Consider the following 24,046-nt stretch of genomic DNA (forward strand, 5'->3'; position numbering starts at 1 on the left):
TTCAGGAATATGGGGCAGAGCTGGACATTTGAATATGTGTGAGTGAATGAATAATGATAAATACCTTTTTCATAATGTAACTATTATGTGTTAATCTGGAAAAACTGGGCAGTTTATCCCAATTGTAAATAATGGGACCCTAATCATGAAAATGCTCATCCTAAATCACTTTGACAAAATAGAAAACTACAATTATTAGCCCAGAATTCATTATTATAACTTAGTATGCATACTTTTTTTTCCCCCCCTTAGGTTTTTTTTTTTTTTTATTAAGGTATTACAAATGTGTCCTCATCCCCCCCATTAACCCCCAACCTCCCCCCCCCACACACACACAAACTCATGCTCCCATCCCCCTGTTGTCCATGTCCATTGGTTTGGCTTATATACATGTATACAAGTCCTTCGGTTGATCTCTTCCCCTTACCCCCGCCCTCCCCTACTTTCCTTCTGGGGATTGATAGCCTGATCGCTGTTTCTCAGTCTTTGGATCTGTCCCTTTTCATCAGTCTATGTTGTTCTCTATAATCCACAAATGAGTGAGATGATGTGGTATTTATCTTTCTCTGACTGGCTTATTTCACTTAGCACAATGCTCTTCAGTTCCATCCATGCTGTTGCAAAAGGCAAGAGTTCCTTTTTTTTTTTTATTACCGCAGCATAGTATTCCATTGTGTAGATGTACCACAGTTTTCTAATCCACTCATCTGCTGATGGGCACTTAGGCTGTTTCCAAATCTTAGCTATGGTGAATTGTGCTGCTAAGAACATAGGGGTGCATATATCCTTTCTGATTGGCGTTTCTGGTTTCTTGGGATATGTTCCTAGTAGTGGGATCACTGGGTCAAATGGGAGTTCCATTTTTAGTCTTCTGAGGTAGCTCCATACTGTTCTCCACAGTGGCTGCACCAGTCTGCATTCCCACCAGCAGTGCAGAAGGGTTCCTTTTTCTCCACATCCTCTCCAACACTTGTTTGTTGATTTGTTGATGATAGCCATTCTGACAGGTGTGAGATGATAACGCATTGTCGTTTTGATTTGCATCTCTCGTATAATTAGTGACTTTGAGCAGGTTTTCATATGTCTTTCGGCCTTCTGTACGTCCTCTTTCGAAAAGTGTCTATCTAGGTCCGTTGCCCATTTTTTTATTGGATCGTTTATCTTCCTTTTGTTAAGTTTCATGAGATCCCTGTAAATGTTGGAAATTAAACCCTTATCGGTGGTATCATTGGCAAATATGTTCTCCCATGTAGTGGGTCTTCTTGTTGTTTTGTTGATGGTTTCCTTTGCTGTGCAAAAGCTTTTTATTTTGATGTAGTCCCATTTGTTTATTTTCTCTTTAGTTTCCATTGCCCTAGGAGCATTATCAGAGAAGAAATTTCTTCGGCATATGTTTGCGATTTCGCTGCCTGTGGATTCCTCTAGTATTTTTATGGTTTCCCGTCTTACGTTTAAGTCTTTTATCCATTTTGAGTTTATTTTTGTGTATGGTGTGAGTTGGTGATCTAGTTTCATCCTTTTGCATGTATCTGTTCAATTTTCCCAACACCATTTATTGAAAAGACTGTCTTGACTCCATTGTATGCTCTTGCCTCCTTTGTTGAATATTAATTGGGCATAGTGGTTTGGGTCGATTTCTGGGGTCTCTATTCTATTCCATTGATCTATATGTCTGTTCTTGTGCCAGTAGCAAGCTGTTTTAAGAACAGTGGCTTTGTAATACAGTTTGATATCTGGTATTGAGATCCCACCTACTTTGTTCTTTCTCAGGATTGCTGCAGCTATTCGGGGTCTTTTTTTATTCCAGATGAATTTTTGGAACGTTCGTTCTAGATTTGTGGTAATTTAATGGGGATTGCATTGAATCGATAAATTGCTTTGGGTAGTATGGACATTTTGATGATGTTGATTCTACCAATCCATGAACACGGTATATTCTTCCATCTGTTTATGTCTTCCTCTATCTCTTTTTTCAGTGTCCTGTAGTTTTCAGCATATAAGTCTTTTACCTCCTTAGTTAAGTTTATTCCTAGGTATTTTAATTTTTTTGGTGCAATGGTAAATGGGATTGCTTCTGTAGTTTCACTTTCTGTAAGTTCACTATTGGTGTAGAGAAATGCCATGGATTTCTTAGCATTAATTTTGTATCCTGCTACATTGCTGAATTCATTTATTAAGTCTAATAATTTTTTGATGGAGTCTTTAGGTTTCTGTATGTACAGTATCATGTCATCTGCAAATAAGGACAGTTTTACTTCTTCTTTTCCAATCTGGATGCCTTTTATTTCTTCTTCGTGTCTGATCGCAACGGCTAGTACTTCCAGTACTATGTTGAACAGGAGTGGTGAGAGGGGGCATCCCTGTCTTGTTCCTGTTTTTAGGGGGAATGGTTTTAGTTTTTGCCCATTGATTATGATGTTGGCTGTGGGTTTGTCATATATGGCTTTTATTATGTTGAGGTATGATCCCTCAATTCCTATCTTGCTGAGAGTTTTTATCAAGAAAGGGTGTTGGATTTTGTCAAATGCTTTTTCCGCATCAATTGATATGACTATGTGGTTTTTCTCTCTCAATTTGTTTATGTGATATATCACGTTTATTGATTTGCGGATATTGTACCACCCTTGCATCCCTGGGATAAATCCTACTTGGTCATGGTGTATGATCTTTTTGATGTACTGCTGAATCCGATTGGCTAGGATTTTGTTGAGGATTTTGGCATCTATGTTCATGAGGGATATTGGCCTATAATTCTCTTTCATTGTATTGTGTTTATCTGGTTTTGGGATTAGGGTGATGTTGGCTTCATAGGATGAGCTGGGAAGTGTTCCTTCCTCTTGGATCTTTTGACATAGTCTGAGGAGGATAGATTTTAGGTCTTCCTTGAATGTTTGGTAAAACTCCCCTGTGAAGCCATCTGGCCCCGGGCTTTTGTTTGCTGAAAGCTTTTTGATTACTGCTTCGATTTCCTCCATAGTTATTGGCCTATTGAGATTTTTAGATTCTTCCTGGTTAAGTTTTGGAAGGTTGTATGTATCTAGGAATATGTCCATTTCCTCCAGGTTGTCTAGTGTGTTGGAGTAGAGTTGTTCATAGAATTTTCTAACAATCCTTTGTATTTCTATGGGGTCTGTTGTTATTTCTCCTCTTTCATTTCTGATTTTGTTTATTTGGGTCCTCTCTCTTTGTTTCTTGGTGAGCCTGGCTAGAGGTGTATCAATCTTGTTTATCCTTTCAAAGAACCAGCTCTTGGTTTTGTTGATCTTTTGTATTGTTTTTTTTGGTCTCTATGTCGTTTATCTCCGCTCTGATCTTTGTTATTTCCTTCCTTCTGCTTACAGTGGGCCTTTTTTGTTGCTCTCTTTCTAACTCTTCGAGTTGTAGAGTTAGCTCATTTATTCTCATTGTTTCTTGTTTCTTGCAGTAGGCTTATAGAGCTATGAACTTCCCTCTCAAGACTGCTTCTGCTGTGTCCCATAGGTTTTGGATTGTTGTGTTTTCATTGTCATTTGTTGCCATGATGTTTTTTATTTCTTCTTTGATCTCACTGGTAACCCAGTCGTTGTTTAATAGCATGCTATTTAGTCTCCATGTGTTTGATTTTTTTGGATTGTTTTTGTTGTAGTTGATTTCCAGTTTTATGCCTTTGTGGTCTGAGAAGATGCTTGATATGATTTCAATTTTCTTGAATTTGAAGAGACTTTGTCTGTGACCCAATATATGGTCTATCTTTGAAGATGACAAATGTGCACCTGAGGAGAATGTATATTCTGTGGCTTTGGGGTGAAATGTTCTGAAGATGTCAATTAATTCCATCTGATCTAGTGAGTCATTTAGGATTGATGTTTCTTTGCTGAGTTTCTGTTTAGAGGATTTGTCCAGTGGAGATAATGGGGTGTTAAGGTCCCCTACTATGATTGTATTGCTGTCAATCTCTCCCTTGATCTCCTCCAGAAGATTTCTTACGTATTTGGGTGCTCCTATATTGGGTGCTTATATATTTACCAGAGTTATTTCTTCTTGTTGGACTGCTCCCTTTAGTTTTATGAAGTGGCCTTCTTGATCTCTTTTTATGTCCTTCACTTTGAGATCTAATTTGTCAGATATAAGTATTGCTACCCCGGCTTTTTTTTCACTTCCATTGGCCTGAAAAACCTTTTTCCATCCCTTCACCATCAGTCTGTGTGCGTCTTTTTTTCTGAGGTGGGTTTCCTGTAGACAGCAGATATATGGGTCGTGTTTTCTTATCCACTCATTTACCCTATGCCTTTTGACTGGGGAATTTAATCCATTTACATTTAAAGTTATTATTGATAGAAACTTGTTAGTCGCCATTTTTGTTCTTTACCGCTGCATTCCTTCTTTGTTTCCTGTTTTTTCTATTTACAGCAGACCCTTTAGCATTTCTTGCATTGCTGGTTTGGTTGTAATAAACTCCCGTAGACTGTTTTTGTCTGTGAAGCTCCTGATTTGACCCTCAATTTTGATTGATCGCCTCCTTGGGTATAGTATTCTTGGATTCAGACCCTTCCTTTGCATGACTTTGTATATTTCATTCCATTCCCTTCTTGCCTGATGTGTTTCTGTTGAGAAATCGGTCGCTAGTCTAATGGGGGATCCTTTGTAGGTAACTTTCTGTCTCTCTCTGGCTGCTTTTAAGATTCTTGCTTTGTCGTTGGTGTTTGCCAATTTAATTATTATGTGCCTTGGTGTTGGTCTTTTCGGGTTCATTTTGTTTGGGACTCTGTGAGCTTCTTGGATGTGTGAGTTTTTTCCTCCCTATATCAGGGAAATTTTCTGTTACTATTTTTTCAAACAGGTTTTCTATTCCTTGCTCAGTTTCCTCTCCTTCTGGCACCCCTATTATTCGGATGTTGTTTCGTTTAGCATTGTCCCAGAGTTCTCTTAGGCTCTCCTCCTGCTTTTTAATTTTTTTTTCTAGAAGCTGTTCTGTTTGGGTATTTTTTTCTACCTTGTCTTCTAGCTCGCTGATGCGGTCCTCTGCTTCTTCTAGTCTACTGTTGATGCTTTCTATTGAGTTCTTTATGGCAGTGATGTCATTTTTCATTTCTTCTTGGTTTCTCTTCATTTCCTCTTGGTTCTTCTTCATTTCCTCTTGGTTCCTACACATATTGTTGAATTGGTCTTCCATTCTTTTCATCCACCTTATGGCCATTACTCTGAATTCTTTCTCTGACAGGTTGCTTGCCTCCATTGCCTCCATTTCGTTTACTTCCTTTTCTGATGATGCCTGTTTTTCTTTCATATTTGGGTTGGTTCTTTGTTTCACCATGATTTCTCTTCTCAAGGTGTTTGGTTATGTAGTTCTCTCTCTGCTGCGCTGATTCAAAGGCACAAAATACAACACAACGAGGCACAACGTACAAGGTACCGAACTAAATGCATTCACGATATTAATAACCCCAAATAAAGGTGACCCCCCGAGTGAAGAGAATTAGGGGATAAAGAAGAAAAAAGAGAAAAAGATTAAAGAGAAAAATAAAAGACAAAAAGGAGTGCCAAAATGAGATTGGAAAAGGGAGAGAAGAAAAAAACAAAAAGACAAAAAAACAAAACAAAACAAAACAAAAACAAAAACAAAAAGTAAGAGAATTAAATAGAGGTGGGGAGGAGGCTATTTGTATGGGGAGAAAACTCCAAGAGTACTGCAACCAATCTCAATGAACTCCAGCAGCAGATCCCTGGAGACTAATGCAAACTACAAACAGCCACCAATATCAAGCGAGGCAAGGGAAAACAGAAGCACAAAAATAACCAGATAAAGAAAAAGTAAGCAAAACAGAAAAATGAAAATGAAAAACAAAACAATTTCCCACATAAGCATAAAAAACCCCAATATACTCAAAATCAAGCAAACACTAGCAAAACGACAGAGAGAGAAAAAAAAAATTAGATAGTGAAGAAAGATAAGAGAGAGGTGTATATGGATTTAGAGCGAGGGATTGGAAATTAGATATATAAGTAGGGTGAAATTTAGACAGTGGGTAGAAAGAAGGAATAGGGAAAATCCAAAGCAGGAATAGGGTAAGAGAAACAGGACAACAAAAGTGGAAAAGTTAGGAAGAGAGTTTTGGCTTAAGGGTAAATGTGAGATAGAGAGAAATGATGCTAAAGGAATGATGAAAATAGAGTGTAGAACACTAATCCCAAAATAAAATAAAGAAAAATAAAAAAAAATAAAAAATAAAATGACACTTGAAAAAATGGTAAAAGGATAGCAATAATACTGGTTAAAAAAATGTAGTAATTAAAAAGGTAAAATCAAGTGATGAAAAAAATTAAAAATAAAAAAATAATAAAATAGGTTCTTAATGAAATGGTGAAAAAAGAATTAAAAAAAAATATATATATATATAAAAATATTCGGAAGTGAAGGTGCTTCAGACCTTCCACTCTTCTTTTTGGCACGCCTTAGTCCTGCCAGGCATTCAGGGGAGTGTTGAACTTCCCTGCGATACACTGTCCCTCGTGCAGTAAACCACAGGCCTGATTTTAAGGCAGGTTGTATTTGTTTACCAGACTGCCTTTATTTGTGATCACAGAAGAGACAGTTTGTGGCTCTGCGTCTGGATGGCAGTGTGTCTGGGTTGACCTCCGAGGCTATAAGTCCTCTATCAGTAGGTTTTTTTTTTTTTTCCTCTATGGTATTTGGAACTGATTTGGGAAAGACCACTGCCCAGAGCTGGTTCCTTGCCACTGCCCGCTGTTTCCCAGGCTCCCCAAAAAGAACTTTCCCCTACAGGCTCTGCGAATGACCCCAACTGGGGAATCCCATGCACTGGGTTTAATAATCAAATGCACGGATCTAAGGGGAACTGTAACAAGAGCCTGATAGTTGTGCGAATTCGCAAGCCTCCACCTTCCAGGTCTGCACACAGTCTCCGCGCGCCCACTCGCCCCTGGCACCAAGCAGCCAGCAGATTGGCAAAGTCCAAGGCTGCTCCTTTACATCCAGTCCAGCTATGGGCTCATTTTTCGCGTTCCCTTCTGCCAGCAGCCCTGTGGGGCCCCTTCCCCACTCGCGGGTCACACTGGTCCCAACGGCTGCAGACTCTGTGGGGCGCAGATTCCACCCCGCGCACGCGCGAGCTCGGTCCTCCCTCCAACCCGAACTGCAAACTGCACCTTTAGGGGATGTCCAACCTTTCCATGAGAAGAAGCAGTGCTTGTCTGAGTTCACGCAGTCACGCTGCTTGAGATCCCTTGTTTCCAGCTTAGTAGCTGGTCTCTGGATGCCGGCAACAACCACCCAAGATGGCGCAGTCTCCGCTGCTTAGCTGGCACACCACGAGAGGCTTCAGCCGCAGTCTCCAACCGTCCTTTTTTTCCTGGGGGTTCTCGGTCTTTCCTAGCTGCAGACAGTCTCTCAGCTGAAAATCCTCTGCCTATTCGGGCTGCATGTTACCCGTTTCAGCTGCTCACCCTTATCTGCTCCAGGACAAGGCACCGGACACGTCCGTTTATACCTCCGCCATTTTCCCTCCAGCATGCATACTTTTAATGAGGAGCTCTGACCTCTCCAGGGCTGACGGTGAGTTTTGAATTTTTGTGCAACCCTAGATAGATCTGTTAAGAGGAATTTTGTGAGTTGCTAAGGGCTGACAATACTGGAATTCAGAGAGAGGCAGAAGGAGTACTTGTTTCTAAGAGCAGTGCCAAGGAAGACTCTTTCAGAGAGGGAGGGGCACAGCACTAAGTGGGCAAATGACCAGGCCTGGTGTTAGCCTTGCTTGGTATGCTCAGGCTTTTGTATAGCCAACCCTTGGGAGGTTTGGACTTAGTTAATCACAGGAGCTGCTCTTTGAAAGGACTGCATAGCACCAGCACGGGAGGATTTAGCGGGAACACTGCTCTGAGTGTCTTGTTTAGTTTACTCTGGGAGAGGAAAGTCATTTCCTAAGAGACCAAGGATCACACTGGAGAAACAGGACACTGAGAACCCTGTGAGAGACACTTCTGCTAGAATCAGCTCCTAAGCAAGATAAGCTGTCATCCTCAGACTGACTACTGTTGGTGTCTCTGGGGTTAGCATCTCCTGGGGGTGGCCGGTTGCCCAGACGAATCATTGAAACTGTGGATGTGAATGAATGGGGTAGTTCTGGCAGTCCTCAAACCCGGGATCATTACAGCTCTCTGCACTCTTAGCACATTCACATGGGGTACATATTTCGTAATAGACCTAGCACTTGAAGAATTTGTCACTTACTCTTCACACTAGCATTGCCTTTGCGTTCCCTTTCTACCATTTCCCTGCACCCCCACCCCATTGGTTTCTCCTTTCCTTTGCCTTTTTTCTTTGCTTTGTTCCTCACTGTCAGCTTTAAATCTGACTTACCCTCATCTGTAAGAAATTAGCACGGGCACACTTTTATAATTAGGTGTCTTTTGTTAACACAGTGTGCTTGTCTTGATTTGAGAATGTTCAATGGATGTTCTTCAAAGGGTGGTTAGAATCTATCTGTTAGGTGGGGAGGGAAAGGTCAAGTAGTGGACTTGGGACTGTCATTGCTGAGTGCCTGCTGGGAGCAGGCAGTAGGCTAAGAGTTTTCCATAGCTGTTTCTCATATCTGAACAAAACAGCCGTTTTATGCCTCAGAATGTTGAAAACAGATCAATAAACCACTTTTACTGTAGATTTAACAACTAGGACCTGGAAATAGCACTGGTATGTCAAATGTTAGGTACTATTCATTATAGTTAGTTTTTAACCTAGTGTGGTCTGTGGGCTACACTTCCTCTTCTACTTACTGATGCAAATACATTTTGCCATAATGATATGGGACTATAATGTGAATTATTTTACTCCTAATGCCATTGTTATAATGGATTTCTTTTGCATTTCTCCTCTGTATATATTTTTGCATTCTCTGGTAGTAAAATTGATTCCCTGTGCCTACCTCGACTAGGTAGGGGGCTGATGTTCCTTATAAAAATTAAACATTATTTTTCATTACTGGGACACATTAGGTTTAATATCTACTAAAGTGAAAATGATTCTAAATCCCTTACCACTGATTGGGTGATTTCAGGTAAGTTTATCTATGCCAGTGATGATGAACTTATGACACGCATGTCAGAGGTGACACACGAACTCATTTTTTTGGTTGATTTTTCTTTGTTAAGTGGCATTTAAATACATAAAATAAATATCAAAAATATAAGTCTTTGTTTTACTATGTTTGCAGATATCAAAACATTTCTATATGTGACACGGCACCAGAGTTAAGTTAGGGTTTTTCAAAATGCTGACGCGCTGAGCTTAAAAGCTTCGCCATCACAGATCTATGCAGTTCCTTGCAGTATTACAACACACTGATAGTATACCTGTCTCTTGCTATAGAATCATCATCATGCATTTGTCCTGCAGAGGGATGTTGGTCAGCCACAGTATTTTTTAAAAAAATATATATTTTATTGACTTTCTACAGAGAGGAAGGGGGAGGAATAGAGAGTTAGAAACATCGATGAGAGGGGAACATCGATCAGCTGCCTCCTGCACACTCCCTACGGGGGATGTGCCCGCAACCAAGGTACACACCCTTGACTGGAATCGAACCTGGGACCCTTCAGTCTGCAGGCCGACGCTCTATCCACTGAGCCAAACCGGTTAGGGCACAGTATTTTCAATAATGTGAATACTTCAGAGGATTTAGTGAGCTAGAGATCTGGCATGTCTGATAGTACTTAAGCTTAGTGTACAGTTAAAGTGTTTCCTTCCTCTGCAAACTCCCTGGTGTGTGAAGCAGCGCACAGGAGTCAAGGTGGGGGGAGGGTCAGAGTGCAGCGAAGCACCAAGGTAAAAAGAGGGAGGCTTCACATGTTGGTGATATTGTGAACGTCATAGAGGTGGTGAGGCCATGTTCTTGCTCTGCTATTGTTTTAGAATTTATTTGGTTTTGCATTTACTGCCTATTTTAATCATTTAATGCTAACTGGTGAAAATAGGATTATTGATTATTACAACTACTGACACAGAACTGTCTTAAAATGCATACCTGGTTTTCTAAACCATAGGAATTTTGGGGCGAGTGGAGTAGGGGGGAAATGTACTCCACAAAACCTCCCATTTTCACATCTACACTACGGTTGACAATACCTGTCTCCACAATTATGCTGTCATCTTGTCACGCCTCTGAGATTCTGTGTTCCTTTATGATTTCAGCTGCTCACATGCATTTTCCTCTTCACTGTTGATGACCAAGGAATCCCTGATTTCAAATATTGTCTACGTTTGTTAACATTCATCTCCAGTCAGTAACATTCCATTGTGGACACATGTCAGGTTTTGTCTTTTTTGAAAACTTCCCAATGTATAGCATCTTTCCCAGAATTCCTTACCTGAATGTACTTCTCATTCTCACCACTTGCTCTTTGTTCTCATTCCAAGCAGTTTCCCTTGCTGGTCCTTTCCCGGCCCATCTTATTTTGTTCAGCTTCAGCCTAGAGTTAAATTGTAAGCCATTTTATCCTTACTGCACCAAGGAATTCCTCACCTCCTAGGAATTTTTTAACAGTAATATTTACTTACTGTAAAAATCAGTGATGTCTATTGATTTCCACCCGATTTTTACTTTTATTTAAAAATCCTTTATTAATTTCTTAATTCTTTTTTTTTTTTTTTTCACAGAGCAGTGCTTCTCAGCTTAAGATGCACAACAGAATCACCTGGAGAACTCTTAAAAAGACTTGTGGCTCTGGCCAGATAGTTGAGTTGGTTGGATGTTGTCCTGTATACCTCGTAGGTGCGATTCCTGGTCAGGACACATTCCCAGATTGTGCGTTTGATCCCTAATCAGGACATATATGGGAGGCAACTGATGGATGTTTGTCTCTCATCTCTCATCTCTCTCTCTCTCTCTCTCTCTCTCTCTCTCTCTCTCTCTCTCTTCTCTCTCTCTTTCTCTCCTTCCCTCCCTCTCTCCCCTTTCCTATCTCTCTAAAAATCAATAAAAACATATCCTTCCGAGAGGATAAAAAAAAAAATAAAACCTTAAAAAAAAGACACTGTCTGGGCTGCACTCAAGTCCTATGAGCTGCCTAGGCATCAGTTTTGTTTTAGTTACCCAGGTGATTGCAATGTGCACATTGAATTGAGGACCACTGCCATAGGGCTGTTCCAAAGCACCTTTACAGTAATCAGGTTCCCAATTTCACCCACTGCTTCATTCAGATCAACTTGTTTTCACTTTACTGAAAGTATTTAGGTAGAAATAGACATGTCACGTATAAATGTTTACATTTAATGAGAAGGAACTGATAAAGGCTTCTGGGAGTATGAAGGAATGGATTTAAGCTGGAGAAGCAAAGATACTTAGGAAATAACATTTGAAATGGAACTCTGCTGGATTGGGAGCAAGGGCGTCATAATGGAGGGGACAGTGTGAACAACAGTGTTTTTTTTGTTTTTGTTTTTTTTTTCCCCTCTTAATTAAATCTTTATTGTTCAGATTATTACATTTGTTCCTCTTTTTTCCCCCCATAACTCCCCTCCTCCCAGTTCCTGCCCCCCCATCTGCCCTCACTCCCCATCCACTGTCCTCATCCATAGGTGCACGATTTTTGTACAGTCTCTTCCCGCATCTCCCACACCCCTTTCCCCCCCAAGAATAGTCAGTCCATTCCCTTTCTAAGTTCCTGATTCTGTTATGATCACCAGATTATTTATTCACTTGATTCTTAGACTCACTTGTTGATAGATGCATGTTTGTTGTTCATAATTTGTATCTTTACCTTTTTCTTCTTCTTCCTCTTCTTAAAGGATACCTTTCAGCATTTCATATAATCCTGGTTTGGTGGTGATGAACTCCTTTAGCTTTTCCTTATCTGTGAAGCTCTTTATCTGACCTTCAGTTCTGAATGATAGCTTTGCTGGATAAAGTAATCTTGGTTGTAGGTTCTTGGTATTCATCACTTTGAATATTTCTTGCCATTCCCTTCTGGCCTGCAAAGTTTCTGTTGAGAAATCAGCCTACAGTCGTATGGGTATTCCCTTGTAGGTAACTGAGTTTCTTTCTCTTGCTGCTCTTAAGAGTCTCTCTTTGTCTTTTGCTCTTGGCATTTTAATTATGATGTGTCTTGGTGTGGTCGTCTTTGGATTCCTTTTGTTTGGGGTTCTCCGTGCTTCCTGGACTTGTAAGTCTATTTCTTTCACCAGGTAGGGGAAGTTTTCTGTCATTATTTCTTCAAATAGGTTTTCAATATCTTGCTCTCTCTCATCTTCTGGCACCCCTATAATTCTGATGTTGGTATGCTTGAAGCTGTCCCAGAGGCTCCTTACACTATCTTCGTATTTTCGGATTCTTTTTTCATTTTGCTTTTCCGGTTGGGTGTTTTTAGCTTCTTCGCATTTCAAATCTTTGCCTTGATTCTTGCGCTCCTCTGGTCTGCTGTTGGGAGTCTGTATAATATTCGTTATTTCAGTCCGTGTATGCTTAATTTCTAGTTGGTTCTTTATCATAACATCGAGGGTCTCATTAGATTTGTTGAGGATCTCATTAAGTTTATCAGCGGCTTCTAGACAGTTCTTGAGAGACCTTAAAAGTGTGGTTCTGAACTGAATATCCTCCATTGACAGTTTTGTCCTGTTTCTTTGTCTCTGCATTTTTTATGCTTTCTTGGTGCACCCCCTAGTGGTCTTTGTGTGCAGTCCTCCTGTAGTTAAGCCTTGATTGTTGTAGTTAATACTGGGGGGATTTGACCTCCAGGCCAGCTGGCTGTGAGAATCAGCTGTGTCTGCAGTGGGAAAACTTCTGTCCTCTAGGGAGGTGCTAATCTAGCCTTTGCCCGAGGCTATCTGGCAAATGGCTCTGCACAGGGCTTGGGCGGGGCGGGTCGCACGGGCTCGGGATCAACAGGGTGGGCCAGAGAGAGCAGTTATGGCGGCTCTCAGTTCCGTCCCTAGAGGCTCTGCCTCACAGAGTCCCAGCAACCGCTGCAAACCTCAGAGAGAAAGCTGCCTTCGAGTTCAAACTGAAGCCAGACAGTCCCGCTTCTCCCGTTTGAGTCTGGGTCCCTAGAGACTCGCCCGGATCTGGAGCTCAGAATCTGAGACTCCCTCCCGATTGAAAGCACCAACTGCGCCCTCCGCCGCCAGCCCGCTCGCGCGCACTCCGCACCTGAGTATTTCACTTCAGCACTGTGCCTCCTCTGAGTCAGGGTATGATATTCTCTTTCCCCCTAGTTGTAGAATTTCCACTCAGCCAGCCTTCCTGTGGTTCTGGATGATGTCCGTTCCATCTTTTAGGTGTGTTTTGATTTGGTTGTTCAAGGCAGCAATCTCTGGCGTTAACCTATGCCGCCATCTTGGTTCTCCCCCAACAGTGTTTTGTAAAGAAGTTTTGAGTGTCATGTAGAATTTGGTTAAGGAACTTGAAAATGAAGACAGGGAATTCAGAGTCTGTTGCAGTGGTCTGTGAGTGATGAGGTGAAAGTATGAACAAAAGCAGTAGTTGGTGAATTTGTAACCAAAACCCAGGTCTGGCTGCCTGCTGCCACAAAAGCCAATACTCACGGGACAGGTGCTGGTGGAAAAAGAAAGGGGTTTATTCAAGTGCTGGCCACCTGAGAAGATCGGGGACTACCATCTCAAAGCCCATCTCCCCACCTCCATGCAAGCAGTGTTTTTGTTTTTGTTTTTGTTTTTAAGGAGGGAGAGGGAATACAGAGTAAATAAATCAAGGAGCGGGGGTAGACAAGGTCTCTATGTGCAGCACAGTCTATTCTGATAAGGACCTGAAACTGGTCAAGTGATGGTCTCGTGTGCATTCTACTGGTTTTCGTTTGAAAGTAGCCAGTCTCTCAGAGCTGGAATGCCCGAAGGTCAGCGTCTGTATCTTCTCATGTTAGTTCCTAGGATTCCTATATAAAAAATGCTTTTTATCTTCAAGCTACATAGTCATCAGAGTCAGCATGTACAGAAACAATGTCAAAGGAATGGTGAGGTTGGTTACAATTCCCAATTGTTACAATTGGGTGAGATGAATATAAGGTGGGTCACCTCCAAGAAATGTTCTGTGGTGACTTTTTTTGCTGATAATGAATTTTCTACTTCATTTGTAAATGACTAGTTAACACTGATTTCAAAACTTGCCCATACCCATAACCTTCCTCTTCAGTTCATCTCCAGTTTAGCAACACACAGTGGGGTCAGAAGACTGAAAACTCCTTGACATTTGGATTCAGCCAGTAGGTGATAATGATGCCATACAGTGAAGTAGAAAATATAATTTGGCGAAGCAAGTTAGCATAGAACGGGTTAGCATGGAGTTCAGATTTTGAGTATGCTGAATTTGACAAAACCAAAGACTTATAGGTGATGTGCACTGCACAGGTGAAAATATAGGTCTATACTAATTAAATGGGATAAATGCATCAATATAGCAAAGGCTTGATACATTTAAGTACTCAATTTTGGTGATTTACTGACAACTACAAAAGCAATTAACCGACTGTTTACTTTTACATTAGTGGTGACTTACTATTATGTAAAATTGAATGTTGCTATTTTGGGCCCTCTGGTTTTGTAGTATCCCTGTTTACAGTGCTGTATAACTTTTTCTCAGAAATGCTTAGCAGCCTGAGAATGAAGCTGGTGACTGAGGCAGGGATAGCGATGGTGGTAATGATGATAACAGCTACAATATACCAGGGTGCTGTATATGCACTTCACAGGTAGAATCTAATTTAAATATAACAATAACTCTTTGAGGTAGGCATTATGAATATTCCCATTCCTTAGATGAGGAATCTGAGACCCAGAGAGGCTACTAGGAAGTACCTTGCCCAAACTGAAACTGCCATTATGTGGCAGAGCCTATATTTGAACTTGGTCTGGTTCCATAGCTCCTGGTTTTAACCACCGCATGTCAATTAGATGGAAAAGCTAGTTTTTAAGTGAAAGAGAACTTATTAATAGGAGTCCAGTTTTTCATACTTCAAGGGTTGGACCTTGGAAAAAAAATTCCCGCTAAAAGGCATTGAAAGTGTTAGAGGAGAGAGTTGACATGATAACCCATGATATCTCACATGATTAGGAAAGATAAAGGATTGTAGGTGGGTGAGGGCATGGGCAGGGTGTATCTGATTGGGGGGAAAAAACAAAAGCAGTAGTTGGTGAATTTGTAACCAAAACCCAGGTCTGGCTGCCTGCTGCCACAAAAGCCAATACTCACGGGACAGGTGCTGGTGGAAAAAGAAAGGGGTTTATTCAAGTGCTGGCCACCTGAGAAGATCGGGGACTACCATCTCAAAGCCCATCTCCCCACCTCCATGCAAGCAGTGTTTTTGTTTTTGTTTTTGTTTTTAAGGAGGGAGAGGGAATACAGAGTAAATAAATCAAGGAGCGGGGGTAGACAAGTTCTCTATGTGCAGCACAGTCTATTCTGATAAGGACCTGAAACTGGTCAAGTGATGGTCTCGTGTGCATTCTACTGGTTTTCGCTTGAAAGTAGCCAGTCTCTAGAAAATGGATGCTTCCATTTAGGAAGTACTGATACTAGAACTGGTAGTTTTCTTTTGTAAAAAATGATTATTTAGTCTGAGAGGTTTTATATAGCCTTCTTTTCCTCCGGAGCTTGAAAGGGCTAAGAAATAATTTCATAATTTCTCTAAGAATTTATATCAGTCCATTTACAAAGTCCAGGCATGCGGTGTACAGTCGCCTGTTGAAAAGAGTGCTGGGCTTTTACATCACCTGACCCGCATTCATATCCCTTCCTGAAGGCAGAACGTCACAGAGCACTGTCCTCAGGCCAGCACATCAGCACCACCTCTGCTTGTGGGAAATGCAGATTGTGAGGCCCCGCTGCAGACCTATGGAGTAAAAAACTCAGGGGGCCCCAGCGATCTGTTTTAACAAGTCCTCCAGATGACTGGGGTGGGCATTCAAGTTTAGGAGCCTCTGCTCTCTCAGAGACTCAGTGCATTTTCAGAAGAGGATGCACCATGCATCACACAGTTGTAATTAGAGAGAAATAGTATAAATGGAGATGGTTGCAAATCTTAAAGCTCTACACAAATATCAGTTACGATTCTTGCACTAAGTTGTTAGGCATATTTCGCTAACCCAGCTGCTCTCCGATGTATGCATGACTTGTGCATATACATGCTACTCCTTTCCTCTCCCAGTTCTTATTTCTCTGCCACCACTATCACACTGCTGAGGGAATTGTGAGGACTTGCATAGATTTTCTACAGTTTATGAATTCCAAGGTAGAACAATAGAAAGAAACCTGGAAGGTGCAAACAGTTTAGGGCATCTCCACACTGGACCAGGAGGCCCACGCTAGAAAAGGATAATTTTCTGACTAAAGGTATAAAAATAATTTACTTAAAGAGTGTGTCATAGGTGAAATTCAGAAGAGAATCATGTAAATTCCTGGGTTTGGGTCCATAAAACCAGCTTCACAAAAACGGGAGAGACTCAGTGTCCATAAAAATGTAGCTGAAAATAAATGCAAGATGAGCCAGTGGGCATCTAAACAGGCCATCTGAAGGGGCAGGGAATCTCAGGCATTCACAGCAGCATTGTGTCTTTTTAAAAAAAAAAAATATTTTATTGATTTCTTACAGAGAGGAAGGGAGAGGGACAGAGAGTTAGAAACATCGATCAGCTGCCTCCTGCATACCCCCCACTGGGGATGTGCCTGCAGCCAAGGTACATGCCCTTGACCAGAATCGAACCTGGGACCCTTCAGTCTGCAGGCCGACGCTCTATCCACTGAGCCAAACCGGTTAGGGCAGCAGCATTGTGTCTTAACTAGAACTAATATCTGTCCTTTTCTTTACATTGATGGTGAGATCTCACCCAGATTAATCAGTCATCTCATTTCTTTCATTCATTCATTCATTCATTCATTCATTCATTCATTCATTCATTCATTCATTCAACAAATAGTCATTGCCCAGGAAATACAGAGGTGAGCCATCCAAACTCATTGCTCACCTAGAGCTTACTTTCTAGTGGCAAGAAATTATAAAATATATAATGTGTAAGTGCTGTGGAGACAAAGGGAATAGGATGGGGACTGTTAGAGGCAGAGTCACAGTTTTAACACCTTTCGTACGGCTCAGGAGTTTTCTCGTGTTTCGTGCGCCATCTGTTAAGGACCGCTCACGAGTGTTCTCGTTTTCACGCCCATGGAAAAAGGAGCTAATCTAGATACTTATGTAAATTTTGTTTGGTCCCTCTTCATAGAGGAAAATGTTTTATGCAGTACCATATGTTAAAAAAGTACTAGGAACTTTAATTGTTTAATTGTTTTTGTAAATAAAAATATTGTAATTATTGAAAAACAACACCTAAAGTGCATTGTGATGATTTAAATAATGTGCAGTTTGCCCCAAAACGCGCGGTCCCTGGCGTATGTCTTAGCGATTTCTATGCGGTACGCAATGTGTTAAGTAGAGGAGACTTCACCAAGGACATAAACAATTGAACGATGACCTGAAAGGAACGAGGGGGCGACATCAGAACACAGAGAGGAAACGCGGGGCATGTGCAAAGGGGAGTCCCCAGGTTAGTCAGGGGTCTTGTCATCTTGTTAGTCAGGGGTTCTTTCACCTGGATGGTGAAGACAGTGTTAGCTGCCATTAAATACTTGGAAAATGGCCTTTGAAAGAATTTCTAAGTTAGAAGTAGGTGAGAGCATGACAGCCATCGGGAGAGTTGTGCCACCTGGAAACCACTTGCCTGAGGTTGGTCCTGCCCATCGACAGGCTACTGCCTCAGGGAGCCACGAGTTTCTCTTCCCTGAAGGAGTCTGGTGTTTGGATGTCATTTTGATGGTGAGGGAATATAAGCTCTGGAAGGGTGGCTGGATTTATAGTGCCTTTGAAGTCCCTCACAACCCTGAAAATCACATTCTGGGATTGAAAAGCATTGTTCTTCCTCACAGAGTTGCCATCTGGTGGAAAAATAAATAACTACAAGGTATAAGTGACACAATCCAACAAATATTTATTAAGAGCCAATATACAGCTAGAAAATGTAGTCACATTTTAGGTTCATTTTTCTTCGACTTCACAGAATGTTGGCTTTTAAGATTGATTTACTCTCTAGAAATTTTATTTTTTTCATTTTCATTTGGAACTTTATTTCTCTGTAAAGGCTCTTGGCTTATCAAGAGTAAATAACTTGCTACCCTGCAGATTCATGTTTTATAAACTTAAATTTTGAAAGGGTTTGTAGCTCATTCTCTTGTATCCTTGTGTAGTATTGTGGAGAATATAATGATTTAGTTTTTAGGAATATCTTTTCTCCCCAAATTAATATTTTTTTCCTCTGTCAACATTAATACATCACCCCCTTCTCAAGGAAAAGTTTCTCCACCTGTTGTATGTCCAGCAAAGGACCAATTTTTATAGTTTTCCAATCCACTGTGGATCATTTTGTAAATACAGAATCATGTTTTCTTCTTGTGACTCGCATAACAAAAATAATTTGGATTAATGGAGGGACGGATAGATATGTGAAAGAAAAACCAGACTAAAATGTTACTCGAAGAATCTAGGTAGGAGGTACATGTCAGAATAAAAGATTGCTTGTTATTAGTTTTTAAGTTCTGATTTCTCCAAATTTGGTAAGTAAAGGAATGGGATTCATTAAGTCAGTGATTTCCAAACCACTATAAACTCTTTTCCCCCATTTTTCTGTGTGTTTGGTCATTTTCATAACAAAATATAAATTACCATGTTTTCGGCTATCATGGCACCGGCACATCACTTTAAGTGAGGACATTGACCCAGAAAGGCTCAGTGTCTCAGCTGCCCTGACACCTTGGCCACTCGGGTCTGATTCTGCTCTGCTTTTGCCCCATCATTTCCCAGCTGATGAGAGGAGGGTGGAGAAGTGAGAGCAAAGTGAACAGAGTTACTCCATTAACGGCAACAGGAATAAAGAGGAATATTGTAAAGCTGTGAGGCAGTGGGAGCGTGGTTTGTTTGTTCCATATAATAAAGGTAAATCATTCTAAGGATTCACTGACCATTCGATATTATGATACTCCAAATATAAAACACTGCGTTTTTAAATTTTATTTTCTATATCATTACAATGATGGAGAAAAACACCCCCAAAACTTTCCTTCACAGACTAGGCAGAATAGGGCAGCCCAACCCCAGGAACTTCCAGACTTTTCTCTCGTACCCTGACACATTGAATGAAATGGGGGGAGGGCGAGGCCGTGGAAGAGGAGGCATCTTCTTCATTTCGGATGCATGTAGACATTTGCTTAGAAATTCACATTCCCGGTGCCATGGCCCCCTTTTCCACGTGAACATGACCTTGATCTCAGGCTCAGATTGGAAGCCCAGCCTTAGCCCAGTGATCTTGTTTCTCTGTTTAAATTTGTGCTCAGAGAGAATAGAGTGGTAAATTCTGTAGTTACAAGGGTAAGGAAAATTTGCCATCAGTTTAGGGAGAGTTAAGGTAATGAGTTGGAAAATACCTATGAAGAAAGACTTATAAGATCTGTTACGTGATTCTATAAAATATAAGCTATATAAAAACTTTGTAATTTTTCCCCCCAATTAGCAATAATTGTGCCTCAGATAAAGCTCATTGGCTATGATACTGCCACTGTGCAAAGCTAAAAAAACATACAAACAACTTTGTAATTCTTTTAAGATGATTGGACTAGTATGCACATTTTTTTCTAAAAATAGTTTTATATTTTACAAATCACATGTTATTTTGGATATAAAAAAACTCATCTCAGTTCCTTCCACAGAAAACATGAGACGAGGGCAGCCCAACCCCAGGAACTTCCAGGCTTTAGTGGCTAGATTTGCTTTAAGAGATTTAGATTAATTATAAGGAAGAGTCCTTGGAGAACACCTGCTTCATAGTGTACAGCTAAAGGGCTTGAGATGTACGACTTACCCAAATTAATTTTTTAAATTAGATTTTCTTTGCTGTAAGTTTTAAGTTATGATTTCTTCACATTTGATAAATACGGGAACAGAACTGATTAAATTAATGGTTTCCAAACCTTTGGAATTCATTGATCAATTAAAAAACACAGTATATAATAAATATATGAAATATATTTTACATAAATATAATAAAAAGTATAGCCCTTTTTTCACTACAACCAAAAAATTAACCCACAATTTACTTTTTTTTTTTTTTTATCTTCACTGGAGGATATGTTTTCCATTGATCTTTAGAGAGAGAGTGGAGGAAGAGAGGGAGGAGGGCGAGGGGAGTTAGAGAGAAACATTGATGTCACATTGACTGGTTGCATTCCCCCCCCCCCCCCCATGCTTGGCGCCCAGGGATTGGAACCTACAACCAAGGTACATGCCCTTGACCGGGAATGGAACTCAAGACCCTTTGGTCCCCAGGCCGATGCTCTAACCACTGAGAAACCAGCCAGGGCCCACAGTTTATTATTAATAACATTGTGTTACAAGGAAGAGACTTGTTGGACTTATGGTTTCTAAATATTGAATAAATTGAGCTTTATTAAAATTACTCTGTAACCTTATGTTTAGTTCTTTACATTGAATCAGTGAAAATTTCTCCCCACACTGGTCAGAACAGCATCTTTTAGATTCAGTAACTTTCCAGAGTTCATTAATATTCTAAGGAAGGACCTGGTGATTTCCTTTAAACTGTATGTATCCAATGACATCAGCCCCTGCAGAAGCTTCAAAGGTGCAGCTCTAATGAAATTCTAGTCTTAGCAGGGAAAAGATACAGCAATGCTGTACACAGTTGCTACGTGATGAGGACAGGTGTGTTGAATCCCTTCAGAGGGCGGGGATGTGCTGAGAAGGCTCAGGGTAAAGAAATGGCATCAAGCTGTGGGAAGCTTTGCAAAGGAGGCAGAGAATAACAGAGCATCCCTCTCCCCCACACCCCGTGCCAGATTCTCTTTAATCCATCCACTCCTTCACTCCTTGCCCCTCTAGCTCAGTTTAATGAGCCATAAGTTGAGAAATCACCAAATTTGATTGCATGGTGATAAAAAAGGGGGGCTCTGCAGCAAGAATCTCTGGGCTTAAATTTTCACCCCTCCAATGCTTGGCTATGTGACCTCGAGTATTTGTCTTCACCTCTCCCTGCTTTTGTTTTTTACCTTTAAAATAGTTACTGACACCTAGTTTATGTGGTTGTGTGGTTAATATAGGTAAAGCCCCTAGAATAAATTGTAGCTACTTTTAAAATGCAGTTTTTCTCATAGGAACTTTTAGATAGCATAGATAGCTCATAGGACAGGAGAGGGGGAAAGATAGGGGAGTTTATCTCACCCACTGAACAAAGAAGTCACTGTCTTAGGACTTGCCAAACAAGATGACCAGATGTACGTACAAACATTCTGATATAAGTCACAACACTGTAGAAGGGGACTTTGAAACCTGTTCTGCTACCCAAGATCTCCAACAGGGGAACTTTGAATCCTATAGGGGGGGAAGGTATAAAACCCCTTGAACTCCCACAGGGTGGGGCACTCAAAGTAACTGAGTTGCCCAATTGTGCATTATACCAACTGCATTTTTAATAAATTTGCTTGCTTTGCTTTCTGTCACTCGTTTGAATTTCTTCGGTAGAGATTGACAAGAGCCGAGGAGGGAAGAGCCCAGCCCCCACTCAGGGGACTGTCCGCCTGACTTAAATGTTTGGATGGCATTCCAGGCTCTTGGGATAAAGACCAGATACCTTCCCAGGGCTTACGTCAAGCCTGTTCCTCCTCATTATCCTCCACTCACACCACTGGATTCTTGGTCCCTTCACTGCAGCCCAAGGGGCCTTTTTCAAACCCACTTAGACCAGCTGTGTCCCCCTCACCACCACCTGCCACACTCCCTTGGTCTCCTCACATTTCCAATCTAATTCCTCTTGGTCTTCATATGTCCACTCACTTCCTTAGAGGGAACTCTTTTATAACCTCCTCAACCAGATTCAAAACCTTGTTACAAATTTTCCTAGTTCCAAAAACCCTCAGTAGCGTTCATCAAGCCATAGTCATTTTTGTATGTATAATTATTTCCTCCACTCTATGCTCTGTGAAGGCAGCAAACTCACATCATTTTGATCACCAGCAAACTCCCAGCACTGAGCAGGGTCCCGCCATGTAGTATGTTTTGATAAGTATTTATGGGACAAATACGGCATGAGGTACGGGGGAAGAAATTATGGAGAGTGTTGAGGGCTAAACAAGTGTTCCCGTTATTAGAACAGAATATACGTGTTCAGAAGCAAAAGAAGAAAAGGCTGGAAGGCAGGTGGGAGGAGAGACCTGGCTGGATGAAGAGACTGGAACAATACAGTGCTAACCGGGAATCCATTGACTGGCACGATAACTGGTATTTATGTTGGGAAACTGGAAGTTATTTGATACCTAGTGAAACTCAAATCATCACTGCAGAAAAGCCTCACGAATTGATAACACCTGAAAAAAGAGTTTAAAAATCTCTTGTGGACAGCATAGATTCGGGAATTGTTATAGTATTTTATTTGTCATTATTAAAGAGAAAAAGGCATCACTTACATGTGGCTCTTGTGCTTCCTCAACATTTTCTTGGCTGAACACAGGCTGGCAGCATTCCCAGGAAGCATCTCATAAATAGCCACAATGAGTTGGCAAGCAGCTAATGTTTCTCTCTTCGTTTATACAATCCTCTTGAAGCAAAGAAGCAATGCATCATTCAGATCAAAAGCAGTGCATGAATAGGTGCTTCTGTGGCTGAGCATGGTTGAAGTCTTATTTGGACAGCTGAGCAGACTTATCCGTTGCACATATCGTTTCTTGTTACAGTCACCACATTTCAGTTTTGCCATTTGTTTACCAGCATTTTGTTACGATATTTGGTGAATTCTTTGTGTCTGAGCGGAGCAGGTGAATGGAAAGGGTTGACAGTGTTGACACTGAGAACCCATGTGCAAGGTAAACCTCCCTGAAATGTGGAGAAGTACAACATGCACAGTATATTATAGTTCTGTGATGTCAGGTTCCTGTTCCCTACTTTGACTTGGTTGTGTGTGGTGGCATTTTCACAAGAAGGTCGTCGATTGGGAATTCCACAGGTGTTGGCCATCACTCAGCAGACGTTATCGCTGCCAGGGGTGAGCTCTGATGGGAGTGGGCTATGGTAGGGTGAGGGAGTGGGAAAAAGGAATAAGTAAAGGAATGCTGCTTTTGGATTCCTCTTTACTCTTTCAGTGACTTTATGACCTCGGGCCAGCCAAAACCATTTAATCTGTAAGAGAATGAAAATGGAAAGGGCACCGGGTGATTGTGAGGACGAAAGGAGTTCACGTGTGAAGAGCTCGAGAAAGACAGACTGTCTGCTTTCTAGGGTTTGTTGATACACTGAATTGCCCCACGCCAGCTTCAATGACAGTGTAATGCTGTATTATTTCTACTCTAGTCAGAATTTCACAGAGATCCCGGCGCCTGTGCACCAGCTCTGGGACCACTCTCTGCCTGTGGCTACACTTTCCCTGCCTTTAATTTGATAACTGTTATGAAAGGACACAGGAATTAGATCTTTGATGTCTCCTGGGACCAAATCCGTCATTTATAGTTTCGTAAGCAACACCTGAAAAATTACTTTTAAAAACTATCATTTCTGTAAGAACAGCACAGATTATGGGAATTAGACAATATTATGTTATTTAGACATACACATTTCGTTTTCCTCACCAGACTAGTTTTGCTTTCCCCTATGACATCCCTCATTGTGCTTCCTTTTATCTAAGATGTCTTTCCCTCTCCCACTCATGCACAAGGTCAGTGCCTTATACTTCTTTCTTTTGTATGCCTAATTGAAAATCAGTAAACCTCTCTGGTTCATTATTTACATTAACTAAGTGTGTGGGGTGAGGAAACATACTTGACTGTCTAAATCAGCGGTTCTCAGCCTGTGGGTCGCGACCCCTTTGGGGGTCGAACTACCTTTTCACAGGGGTCGCCTAAGACCATCGGAAAACACATATATAATTACATATTGTTTTTGTGATTAATCACTATGCTTTAATTATGTTCAATTTGTAACAATGAAAATACATCCTGCATATCAG

At 41.0% G+C, this 24,046-nt stretch overlaps 1 protein-coding gene across 19 annotated transcripts in view; it reads left to right on the forward strand.

Annotated features, from left to right (window-relative positions):
* CADPS2 (calcium dependent secretion activator 2) overlaps positions 1 to 24,046 on the forward strand; it is a 506,535-nt gene that overhangs the window by 143,838 nt on the left and 338,651 nt on the right. The window lies entirely within an intron of this gene.

Source organism: Myotis myotis, unplaced genomic scaffold (assembly GCF_014108235.1).
Source record: "Myotis myotis isolate mMyoMyo1 unplaced genomic scaffold, mMyoMyo1.p scaffold_m19_p_11, whole genome shotgun sequence".
NCBI classification, from domain to species: Eukaryota; Metazoa; Chordata; class Mammalia; order Chiroptera; family Vespertilionidae; genus Myotis; species Myotis myotis.